Raw genomic sequence first — 13,368 nt, forward strand, 5'->3', positions numbered from 1 at the left:
TTCTTCAACTGACACAGTTAATTCATTGTGCATGAATAGAACAAACTTGTGTTATCTAGGCAGGTTTTGATTTGTTTTTTAAAAAAGAGGGAATTTTTTTTATTGCGTCTCTCCAGCTCAATGGCCTCTCTCCTTTTTTTTTTTTTTTGTATCCTGCAATTGGCCAAGTTTTGTGGATCTAATGTGCAATCCAGATGTATCTTTGCCCTTTGTGATCAGCTTATTGGCTACTTATTATGATCGGTGCAAACATGATCCCCCTTGGTTACTTGGATTAGGTTCCTTAAAATATTTGTTGTCCCCAAAATGATGGTTCAAATGGCATTATTGGTTTATTCTTTCATGGACAGATATAATATTGTATTGCAAATTGTTGCAAATTCAAATCCCCGCTTTTAAGGGAGAAAACAAACAAGCAAACCTCACCAATGTGAAGCGCCTAATTTCTTGCCTCTAATCCATTTTTTCTTTGACTGATAATGGACTTAGGTGACACAGAATCACTTAATGGGCTGTAAAAACCAAACCCAATTTTTTTCTATAACACCTCAAATCTCCACCAGCAGTTTTGCACTGAGCAGATGTGCCTTCTTTAAGGCAAAGACTGATCACAAATGAAATATAAAGAGTGAAAACATCAATACACCATTGAGAAATCATTTTAAACTTCCTGGGCGATGGGTTGTGGACCTTGGAGTAGCTGTTCTTAGGAAAGTCATATCCCATGGACATATGAAATAAGAAACAGTTGAAAAGGAGTCTGGGCAGATATTAGACTGTGTCTATATGGGGTTTTTGGGGACGCGGGTGGCACTGTGGGTAAAAGCCTCAGCGCCTAGGGCTTGCCGATCGAAAGGTCGGAGGTTCCAATTCCCCATGGTGGGGTGTGCTCCCGTTGTTCGGTCCCAGCGCCTGCCAACCTAGCAGTTCGAAAGCACGTCAAAGTGCAAGTAGATAAATAGGGACCGCTTACTGGCGGGAAGGTAAACGGCATTTCCGTGTGCTGTGCTGGCTCGCCAGATGCAGCTTTGTGCTTTGTCACGCTGGCCACGTGACCCGGAAGTGTCTCTGGACAGTGCTGGCCCCCGGCCTCTTAAGTGAGATGGGCGCACAACCCTAGAGTCGGACACCACTGGCCCGTATGGGCAGGGGTACCTTTACCTTTTATCATCATACAGTCCTTCTACGGTGTGATATATATATATATATATATATCACTTCTAAAAAGTTAGTTTTGAGTTGTTTCTCTTCCACAGCACCCCTGAGCTGAAACATTGCATTTAATATGAAACTTACCATAGTATAGATCAGGGGTGGCCAGCTCCCAAGAAACTGTGATCTACTCCCAGAGTTAAAAACTGGCAGTGATCTACCCCATTTTGGGGGGTTCAGGTAAAAGTTGTTGAGCTTTTTTAGGGAGGGAGGAAAGCCCTCTTGAGCTTCTTTTTTGGGGGGGGGAGGGAGGGAAGCCAGCGGTCTACCTGTGGTCTACCACAGATGTCTAGTGATCTACCAGTGGGTCATGGTCTACCTGTTGGACGTGCCTTCTATAGATAATTAGCCATGTCTGTTAAATAGAACCTCCATGTAGATAGGCTGTAAACCACTAAATATCAGGGGTCCCTGGCTGGCCACAGCTGGGGAAAAAATAGATGGCTTAAATGTCCCCATGGCAGTAGGTTCATGACCACCGTTCAAACAGAATTGCTGCTAAATACTGGGCCAGAGAGGTGAGAGGAACAGATTGGTTCAGCTGGGAAGAACAGATTGATTCTGCTGGTGCATTTGCACCATGCTGACCTCGCCTTTTCACATGCAGCACAGATCACAGAATCATAGAATTGTGGAGTTGAAAGCGGCCACAAGGCTAATCTAGTCCAACCTTCTGAAAAGCAGGAATCTGTTGCTCAACATGTAGGTGACCAGAGGCTAGGTGAATGCCACCCCCTTCACCAACTACTACTGCCCCATGCAGCTGAACCATGCAGCCTCTTGAAATTTTGTGGGCACAGAAAACAGGAAAGAGGGCAGCATTTCATGGATTTTTTTTCCAGAAGAGAAGTAAATCTCTACCACTTTCTTATCTATTTATTTATCTAGGCAGATTTATACATTTCTTGATTGTCCATAACCTTGAAGCAGTTTACGTAGAATGCAAAATGGTCATAAAAATATTGGTACAATCAAGTGTTAAAAAGCAGGTTGACCTGGAAATATCATCAAATTGTAAGTAAAATCATCAGTTGTCAAAAATGAACATTATGTGGCACTTGTAAATGTGCTAGTCTTGTAAATCAAAGTGGTCAAGTGTGTACGGTTAAAGCAAGGTGATTCTCTCAGTAAACTGGTCCCAAATCTATTGAGAGCTTTATATACAAACAGCAACACCTTGAATTTTGCCTGGTAGCAAATCAACATTTAATGCAGATTTCTGGGTGGAGGTGTAATATGCTGACAGGGTCTCACTCCTGTCAGTAATTCTGCTAAAACATTCTGCACTAGCTGCAGTTTCCAGACTAAGCAGAAGGGAAGCCCCACGTAGTGTGCAATGTGGTGATACAATCTTGAAATTACCAATGCCTGAACTACTGTGGTCAAACAATACAGCAGGGGTTCACCACTGACAGTTGTGGTAATTCTGCTTCTTTCTCTTTACCTTGACCACCCTCTGCCCACAAGGCACATGGGAGCATCAGCAACTGTGCACACAACCTGGTTGCCTATTTGCATATTCTACAGTGCTCTTGATCAAAAATCATTCCAGTATACTGAGAAATGAAAATTATGACCACCTGATGGTAGAGAACCATTCTCCTTTCTGGAGGCTGTGGGGCGTGGGAGAAAAAGGGGAGGAATTCCTGGGGGGGGGGAATGTTTTCTGATAAATTTCAGCTCAACCCTACATCTTGCAATGCAATTTGTATCTTCTTATCGGAGCAGAAAACCTTCCAATCAAGAGGGTGTATTTGAACGTCTTTAATTTTATGAGTTTAGCCAGTTCTCCTCCACCCAAAGGGGATTATGACCCTCATCATCTCAGAAATAGGATCAACTAATGTGAATCCATTTCGCAGTTGGGTCCTTGGTTAAAAGGAAGAGGTCTCTGCTCTTGAGGTGATGGCAATCTAAGCCCCAGCCACACTTACTATGCAATGTACAGACAGAGCTTGTGTGCCTCTGAAGTTAAAACGGTCTCCTTTCAGGATTAGGACTTTAAATTTAGATACAGCTTAATGAAAGCTGATAAATGAAGGATGGGAGAAATCACAGTGACGGGGAAAAGATCAGAAGCAGTGTTAAAATGAATTACCAATTTGTACCAGCACTTTGCAAGCAAATATGACATTTGATAGACTCAGGGCCAGCAAAGAGTTAGATGAGGTTGCCAGATATTGGAAGGGATGTGGCTATATTTTAAAGAGATTGTTCCTGTACCCAGAGCATTGCTGTCCTATGGATCAAGATGGCAGGGAACCAGGCAGAGGGCCTTCTCGGTAGTGGCACCTGCCCTGTGGAACACCCTCCCACCAGATGTCAAAGAGAACAACACCTACCAGACTATTATAAGACATCTGAAGGCAGCCTTGTTTAGGGAAGCTTTTAATGTTTGATGGACTACTGTATTTTAATATTTTGTTGGAAGCTGCCCAGAGTGGCTGGGGAAACCCAGCCAGATGGGCAGGGTATAAATAAATAATAATAATAATAATTATTATTATTATTATTATTATTATTATTATTATTATTATTGGCTGTATCTCATTGGTAGAGCATCTAATTCACAAGCAGTAGGTTCTGGGTTCCATCTTTGGCATGCCAAGGTAGGGCTGGTGAAGACTCATTCATGAAACCCTAGTGCACTGTTGCCAGTTGGGGAAAGACCAGGCGCAGAGAAGTTCAGTGACTTTGGGTGCTGTTGAATCCCAACTCCCACCATGGTCTGTGATGGCTGGGGGTGATGGAGTTCAGCAACATCTGGAGATCCACAGAATAGCCACCATTGTGCTAGCTGGACGGGGATTTGGCTTGGCATATGGCAGCTTCCAATGCTGGTCTCCAGGAGCATGAAATGTTGGAGAGAGAAAAAAAGAAAAGGGTAGCAGAGTGAATAGCTTGGCACCAACCCATAATAATGTGCATGATCTTGGAGGAGGGCATGACTGACTGGTTGACTTCGATGCCCTGAACATGATTCCAACCCCCGTTAAGAAGTGATCATATACTGCACATTTTGTTGCAGGTCTGACCTGTCACAGCTTGTGAGAAGATCTGCAGGGCTGTTTGTTTGTTTCTTTGTGTGTGCAGGTCGACATTACATGAGAACACCAGAAGAGCCAAAGGCCTATCTAGTCCAGTGTTCTGTTCTCACAGTGGCCAACAAAGTGCTTCTTCTTCAAGCAGGTTCTGAGCACAATGGCAGCTCTCGGTACTTGTGAGTCACAGCAATTGGCATTCAGAGGCATGTTGCCTCTGACAGCGGAGGGAGAACAGAGTCATTCCTCCTACCCCTCCTCAGTTGCTAAACTTGAAAGCCACAACATGGCAAAACACTGGTCCTTCCTTGCATACAATCTTTCATCGATGAAGGATGCCTGGCTTCCACGCCTGTTATCCCTGCTGAGATAAAGCAAGCAAATGAAACAGTTGCAAAAATACACAATATGTAAATGCACTGCAAATAAGCTCTGTTCCTCCACCAAGTCCTGATGAAAAGTGATGGTCGGGGGGGGGGGGCTTGGGGCGCGGCAGGGAAGAGTTTGAAGTCTTTCAATCCCCAAGTATTATTTTCAGAAGAGAGAAATGTGTTTTCTCTCTGACAAAAAAGGAAGTTGGGTTATGATAATATAGTTCTGGTTACAGTGGAATGCTGGGACTCTTGGGAAAAGAAAGATGAAAGGGAGAGGAACAATAGAGTGGTAAAAAGTTGCGGGGTTGTTGTTTTGTTCTTGCAAGAGTTCTATATATTCTGTTAGAAGATTTTTATTTTTATTTAAAGCAAATAGATACCGAATGTGAATGCAGAACAGACCAGGGGTTACAGGAACTGGCATGGCAGTCATACGCTTGTAGGTCAGACTACTGCATGTCAAAGTTGGGCTTTGCTTGAATCCATGAAGTATGTGTGTTGGCTTCTTCACGCAATGCACTAATAACACAGGTACAAACTGACTTTGCACATGTACAAGTGTATACAGTGCCGGATTTATGTATAAGCTAAACAAGCTGTAGCTTAGGGCCCTACTCTCTTGTGGGCCCCAAAATTTTTTGAAGGCAAAACAACAACCAGATGTACATTTCCAAAATATAAGATAAAAAACAAATAAAATAAAACTTATATACAGCCACAGTGTTTTGTGTTGTGTCGGCTCCTATGATGTAAGTAATGGGCCCTGCCTGCTAGCCTGCTCCCTAAAATATCACTGGTTTGCTCCTTTCTATATATTGGGGGGCCTACATTCTGCATGGATTGGTTGCATGGCAACATGTAGCATGCAGTTGCAGACTGCAGTGCAGCACAGTTGAATGTAGGTCAAGCTGTTGTACCTGTTATCTAATATTAAAGAGGGCTTGTAGACTGATAACGTATTTTGTTATGTGCAAATAGCTTTATATACCTATTGGTCCATAAATTACCATATAGCATATATTCAACACAAAAAACAGCGACAATTTGTTGTTGACAAAGGACAGTTGGACATATAAACGGCCCCATTACCTTCAGTAGCTGAGGGCCTCATCAAACCTAAATCCAGCCCTGAGGGTATATCTGAAAGGGCATATACTTGTTGATTTGTACAGCCCCATGGTTTGAAATCATAAAAAAATCTTAGAGCAGTTATAGCTAAAAACATTCTAAAAACAGTTAAAATATTCTTCCAGCCAATTATTTTAGGGCTGCCAGGAGCAGTATTTTTCAGCCACCAAACAGGAAAGTTTTCAAATTCCTCCTGAAAGCTGATAATGATGGAGGCAGGCACACCTCATTAGGGAGGTATTCCACACCCAGGGAGCCACCACTGAAAAGGCCCTGTCATGGGGTCTGTGCCAACCAGGCAGCCCCTAGTTGTAACATTGCCACCAACACACACACACACACACAGAGAGAGAGAGAGAGAGAGAGAGCGCACAATTCAGCACTATGTGCATCTTTAGAGGCTGAAGTGAAGAGTGTATGAATGTTATTCAGAGCAAATGCAAACAAAGACATAAACAGCTGCTGAATCAAGCCCATCTAGTCCAGCAAGCTGTTCTCAAAGTGGCCAGGCAGATTCCCTGATGGGAAGCTCCAAAGCAGGGCCTGAGTGCAACAGCCATTCTACCCTCTTGAGACTTCAAGCAACTGGCATTCAGAAGCATGATGACAACACTCCCCATTCAATTTCCAGAAAAGGGACTATGATTGTCAAATGTGGGGTGGGGGATGCATCCGTTTTGATTGGATCAGATCCTGCATGAAAGCAAGATGGACATACTTAAAACATCTTTTGATCCATGGAAGTGGCTTTAAGAGGTGTGAACTTGAAAATATACTTCTCTTTCTCCCCTTCCCACAAGCCTCCACAGGCAAACAAACAAACAAAGCCAGCAACGCTTGCATGTTGCTCACTTTGGTGATCATGGATGAAATAAGCCTCTGGGCAGAAATGGATGAGAACATAAGAAGAAGAAAAGGCTGCAGAATCAGGCCAGTGCCCCATCTAGTCCAGCATCCTGTTCTCACAGTCGCTAACCAGATGCCTGTGGGAAACTCACAAGCAGGACACAAACACAAGAGCACTCAGCCGCCATTTTGTTTCCAGCAGCTGCCACCTTCTCCACCATGAACTTGCCTAATATTCTTTTAAAACAATCTAAGTTGGTGGCCATCACTGCCTCCTGAGGGAGCAAGTTCCAGTTTAACTATGTACTGCATGAACAAGTACTGTATTTGACCTGTCCTGAAACTTGTAATGAAGCTTTATTCAACGTCCAAAAGCTCTAATGTTAAAAAACATTTTCTCTACCCACTTCCTCTGTGCGCTGCATAATTCTATAAAACTTCAATCATGGCATCTCTTAACTTGCCTTTTCTTCAAAAGACAACCTTTCCTCATTGCAGGGTCTCTCCATGTCTTTGATCATTTTGGTTGTCTGAACCTTTTCCAACTCTTCAATATCCTTTTTGAGGTGAGGTGACCAGAACTGTATTCAGCATTCTAAATGCTGTTGCATCACAGATTTGTATAATGATGATTCCTTTCCTAATGATCCCTAGCATGGAATTTGCCTTTTTCACAACTGCTGCACAATGGGTCAATATACATCTGAAGATAACAGAGAGTCTTCCATCATACTGAGTGGCACATTTTGAATCACTCACAAACAAACAAACAAACGCAGCCACACACACACACACACACACACACACACACAGAAGCAGCAGTATATACCATTGCAACTTATTTATTAGGGCTACAATGACTTCAATTCTGATCACAGTCTGCTAAGCATAAGTTCTTTTGAATTCAGAGTGGCTGACTGCATGGGTTCAGCTTATAAGCATTGCAGGGGTTTGGACTAGATGACCCTTTGGACTATTATGCCTCTCCTCATGGTTTGGTTTCCTCTATTGCTAATTCGTCTGAAACAGACTTGAAAGCCTCATTATCACCTCATTCATTTGCCAGAGCAAGGAGGCTCCATTAATTACTCTTGTGCTTGGCAAATGGTGTTGTCATTCCTGCTCTGGAAAAAGTCATGAAGCTGTATCCCCCTGAACTGCGACTCCACTGCATTGCTGGTTACGCTCAGATTTACAGAAAAAATCAACTTGCGTGTGCGTGTGCACACTCACCCACCCACCCCATATTTAATACAAATTTGCCCTTTCAAACTCCAGCTCACAAAAATTAGGATTGTTATCATTTTTTCCCTGGGGTATGAGGAGGAATGTTTCAGCCAGACTGACTGTCAAAATTGGCTAGGTCAACATATTTCACCTGAAGTACAACCAGCACCCCTGGTTCAGGGATGCAGCATTAGATGGGTAATGCTTTTAGCAGACATCCATCTAAATTAGAGGTAGGGAACCTTTGGCCCTCCAGAGGTTGTTGGACTCCAGGTTCCGCCACCCCAAACTATCAACCATGCTGTCTGGAGCTGATGGGAGTTGGTGACTAACAACATCTGGAGGGCTACAGGTTCCCCATCCCTGATTTAGACATACTAGCTCTTGGAATCTCATTGTCTGAAAATGACAGCTGTTCAGTCCCTTACCCTGGGCCACTATCCTGCTTTTCCCAGAGCTACTGGACTTCTCTTTCAGCTAGACTGATTGTCAGGAAAGACTACTTGTCCAATTCTTTCAGTTTTGGTAGTTTGGATGGGTGTCCTGCCTTCCAAAATTCTTGGGAATCTTTTTGGGTTTCAGATGCATGGCTTAGCCGACATGAAGGCATGGAGCAGGCGTGCCAGCTTGGCACTGCGATTGTGGGTGCCTGGGGCCCTAGGTGCCATGCATGGCCTGTGCACTGAAATTTATGGGTACCCAGCCTCTCCATAGGGAATTTTGTGGGTGTTCAGGCACTCTGGGCCCCAGAGAGCCAGTACCTATAGCGTGGAGAGACATCTGATGGGCATCTGGAGTCACTCAAAGCTGTTTGATTGACTTTGCGGGTGATGGTTGGTATTTGCCTTCAGCCACAAAGGAGGAGGACCTGAGAGGTGGTTTGAGTGACATTGAGGAATATAGGAAGCTGCCTTATACTGAAATGGATCATTGGTCCAGCTAGTGCAGTTCTGTCTACACTGTTCGGCAGTGGCCCTCCAGGTTTTCAGGCAGGAGATGCTGGGGATTGAATTTGAGATCTTCTGCATGCAAGACAGATGCTCTACCACTTTACCCCATGGAAAGACTTCTGAGATTCAGGTAGGTGCAGTGACTTTGCTAGGGGCGGTGCTTGGATATTTTGGTTGATTATTGCACTCAAACCAACAATTCGTGTTTTGTCATACAGGCACATGAAGGGGCTGAGGCTCACAGAGCTTTCCTGTGCAATTTGCTAGAGAGAACTCTGTGACATCACTTCCTTTGTCTGCCTTGGCAGGAAGCTGTGACACTACTCACTCACTTACTTACTTACTTACTTCCTGCCTCCTCTTTCTTCATCATGCCTACAAGCTGGCCAAATGTGCGTGACTGAGCTCTGCAGCTCAGACACCATTTTTGAACTTACATTTTGTACTTTGGTAACATAGATAGTAGGGACGCGGGTGGCACTGTGGGTTAAACCACAGAGCCTAGGACTTGCCGATCAGAAGGTTGGCAGTTCGAATCCCCGTGACGGGCTGAGCTCCCGTTGCTCGGTCCCTGCTCCTGCCAACCCTGCAATTCGAAAGCATGTCAAAGTGCAAGTAGATATATACCGTATTTTGCACCCCATAGGATGCTCCGGCCCATAGGACGCACCTAGTTTTTTTTGGGGGGGGGGAGATAAAGAAAGAAATTTTTATCCCCCCCCCCAGGTGCGGGGCTGGAAGAACCAGGTCGGGGAACAGCGGGAAGGCGCGCTCTGCCTCCCCGCTGTCCCCCGAGCTTGTGGGGCTGGCTATGGGGAGAAGTGCACTGATCCCGGGACTGCAGGCAGCTCTGCGCGGCCATCCGGAGTGGGGTGGGACTTCGCGCCCCGCTCCCGGTGGCCGCGCAGAGCTGCACTGATTCCGGGACTGCAGGCAGCTCTGCGCGGCCATCCGGAGCTGGGCGGGACTTCGTGCCCCGCTCCCGGTGGCCACGCAGAGCTGCGCTGATCCCAGGACTGCAGACAGCTCTGCGCGGCCATCGGGAGCGGGGCGGGACCTCGCACCCGGCTTCCGGTGGCTGCGCAGAGCTGCGCTGAGCCAGGGACTGCAGGCAGCTCTGCGTGGCCATCCGGAGCAGGTCCCGGTGGCTGCGCAGAGCTGCGCTGAGCCAGGGACTGCAGGCAGCTCTGCGCAGCCATCCGGAGCTGGGCGGGACTTCGCGCCTGGCTCCCGGTGGCCGCGCAGAGCTGCGCTAATCCCGGGACTGCAGGCAGCTCTGCGCGGCCATCGGGAGTGGGGCGGGACTTCGCGCCCGGCTTCCAGTGGCCGCACAGAGCTGCGCTGAGCCAGGGACTGCAGGCAGCTCTGCGCGGCCATCGGGAGAGGGGCGGGACTTCGCGCCCGGCTCCCGGTGGCTGCGCAGAGCTGCGCTGAGCCCGGGACTGCAGGTAGCTCTGCGCAACCCTCGGAGCCGGTTTCCCGAGGGTTGCGCAGAGCTTCCTGAAGCCTGGAGAGCGAGAGGGGAAAAAGTGCGTCCTATAGGACAAAAAATACGGTAGGTACCGCTGCAGCGGGAAGGTATACGGCATTTCTGTGCACTGCTCTGGTTCACCAGAAGCGGCTTAGTCATGCTGGCCACATGACCCAGAAGCTGTACGCCAGCTTCCTCGGCCAGTAAAGCGAGATGAGCGCCATAACCCCAGAGTTGGTCACGACTGGACCTAATGGTCAGGGGTCCCTTTACCTTTACCATACCCTCCAATATATTTATCTGATGCAAATAGGGAATGCCTAAGAAAATGCAGAACATTCCGGGATCAAATCAGAAACCAAGACAGCTTCTGTAAATCTGGGAGTGTCCCTGGAAAATGGAGACTCTTGGAGGTCTGATACCACCCAGTGCCTACCTATCAGCCAGCAACAGCTCATCTTTTCATTCATGTTAATCATCCTACGCAGTTGCCCTGGGATGCAGAAGGAGATAAGCTGCAAAGCCAGGTGCTTTGCAAAAGAGCCTTGACATTCTACTGAGTCATATAACCTTGTAGCTGGTGAAAACAGGAAAACAGGATGTGTATTAAGAAAAATATATCTGAGTACCCACATGACCTTGAAGCTGTATGCCGGCTCCCTCGGCCATTAAAGCAATGAGTGCTGTAACCCCAGAGTTGGCCACGACTGGACCTAATGGTCAGGGGTCCCTTTACCTTTACCATACCCTCCAATATATTTATCTGATGCAAATAGGGAATGCCTAAGAAAAAGCAGAACATTCCGGGATCAAATTAGAAACCGGGACGGCGTCTGTAAATCTGGGAGTGTCCCTGGAAAATGGAGACTCTTGGAGGTCTGATACCACCCAGTGCCTACCTACCAGCCAGCAACAGCTCATCTTTTCATTCACGTTAATCATCCTACGCAGTTGCCCTGGGATGCAGAAGGAGATAAGCTGCAAAGCCAGGTGCTTTGCAAAAGAGCTTTGACATTATACTCAGTGACACAGCTGGTGAAAACAGGAAAACAGGATGTGTATTAAGAAAAATATATCTGATTACCCACCCTGACCCATTCCTTCCCTCAAGCTCCCTGCCTCTTGGATCCATTTCTGCAGCACTAGCCTCTGCAGGGAGAGGGCTGCAGTTAAATGGACCACAATCATTTTCTTTAAAAAAGGGTTTGGGCATCCCTGACTGCAGCACCAGCCATGACCCTTGTGACTTTTCAAACCAGTAAGCCCCACTGAATACAGTGGGAGGTATGTCCAAACAAACATGCATAGGGTCTCATGTTTTTAAGGGTGCTTAGGCTGCAGTCCTAGGGACGCAGGTGGCGCTGTGGGTTAAACCACAGAGCCTAGGACTTGCTGATCAGAAGGTTGGCGGTTCGACCCCCCATGACGGGGTGAGTTCCCGTTGCTCAGTCCCTGCTGCTGCCAACCTAGCAGTTCAAAAGCACGTCAAAGTGCAAGTAGATAAATAGGTACCGCTCCGGCGGGAAGGTAAACGGTGTTTCTGTGCGCTGCTCTGGTTCGCCAGAAGTGGCTAAGTCATGCTGGCCACATGACCCGGAAGCTGTACGCCGGCTCCCTCGGCCAGTAAAGCGAGATGAGTGCCACAGCCCCAGAGTTGGTCACAACTGGACCTAATGCTCAGAGGTCCCTTTACCTTTACCTAACATAGATAGTAGTTATAAACCTGCCTTCATTTTGCTACTGTAACTAGGTTATTTAAGTAAATGGTACTTTTATTTCTTCACAAAACAATGTTTGTGTGTTTGTTGTTTTTAAAGGGAAGAAAAGGGGTAATACCAGGAAAATCCAGTCTGCCTTAAAGCATCCTGGATTATTGTTTTCAGAAGATTAAATTAACCTTGTCTTAACTTCCAGGTTCAAGCTTCAACTGATGATACTTGCTAACCCTAATGTGAGCAAGGAAGGATAATAATTAAACAATAGATCCTCTCCTAGAGTCTAAACCAGGGGTCAGCAAACTTTCTCAGCAGGGGGCTGGTCCACTGTCCCTCAGATCTTGTGGGGGCAGGCTATATTTTGAGGGGAGAAATGATGCAAGAGCCCCGCGAGCCCCAGTGGCTGCTTACCTGTGTCATGCGAGCAGCAGGGGCTGGTGGCGGCAGCAGCAAAGGAATGATGAGTGGTGCACGAAAGGGCTCCGGAGAGGGGCTGTTTAAAATGGCTGCCGCTCGAGCCTTGCTGCTGCTGCTGGCACCAACAAAGCCCAGCCCCCTTCCTCCTCTAGGCAGGGCAGGGAGAAGCCAGGAGGAGGGAGGGAGGAGGTGCTGCTGCCGCTGTCTGAGGGAGAGAGAAAGAACACACGTACTTGTGAACCACGTGGTGATTCCGAACTGTCCGTGGGCTGGATCCAGAAGGCAATTGGGCCTGATCTGGCCCGTGGCCTTAGTTTGCCGACCCATGGTCTAAATCCATCCCTACACTCAAAATCTTTGCCTAGTCTACTGTTAGCTTGTCTGGTAGCAAACTAGGACAGCTACTGGTTTTGGACAAGTCAAATAGCTACTTAATAGACAAAATTTGCTACTTGGCCCTAAAGAAACTTTACCCTTCCCCAATGTCATGCCATCCAGATGTTGCAAACTATACCTCCCATCGTCCCTGACCATTGGCCTCACTGACTGGATCTGATGGGAGTTGGAATTCAATGACATCTGGAGAGCACCAAGATAGGGGTGTGTGCATCCATGGCCTGCCAGATGTTGCCAGACTACAACTCCCTTAAGCCCCAGCCCACATAGCCAGGGGAATTCTGGGAGTTGTAGTTCACCACTCCTGCCCTAAGGTATAGAGATGACCAGCAGGAATATACTTGTATTGTTAAAAAAGTCACCCAGAAAGTGGGCATTAGTGTTAGTAAAAAGCACCGCTTCTTGATTTTCCCTGTTTCCAGAGTCTTTGAATACAGTATCCCCCCCCATTTATTTCACATTGGTGTCAACTCATTTAAAATTTGATTATCCAGAAGTGTTCTGGATTGATTGTCACACCTCTCCCTAAATCTTCACAGGTAGTTTGGTTGGCTAAAATTGTATTTCAGGTTCATCTCTGGCACATCATCA

Source organism: Podarcis liolepis (genome assembly GCF_965112155.1).
Source record: "Podarcis liolepis genome assembly, chromosome: Z".
Taxonomy (NCBI): domain Eukaryota; kingdom Metazoa; phylum Chordata; class Lepidosauria; order Squamata; family Lacertidae; genus Podarcis; species Podarcis liolepis.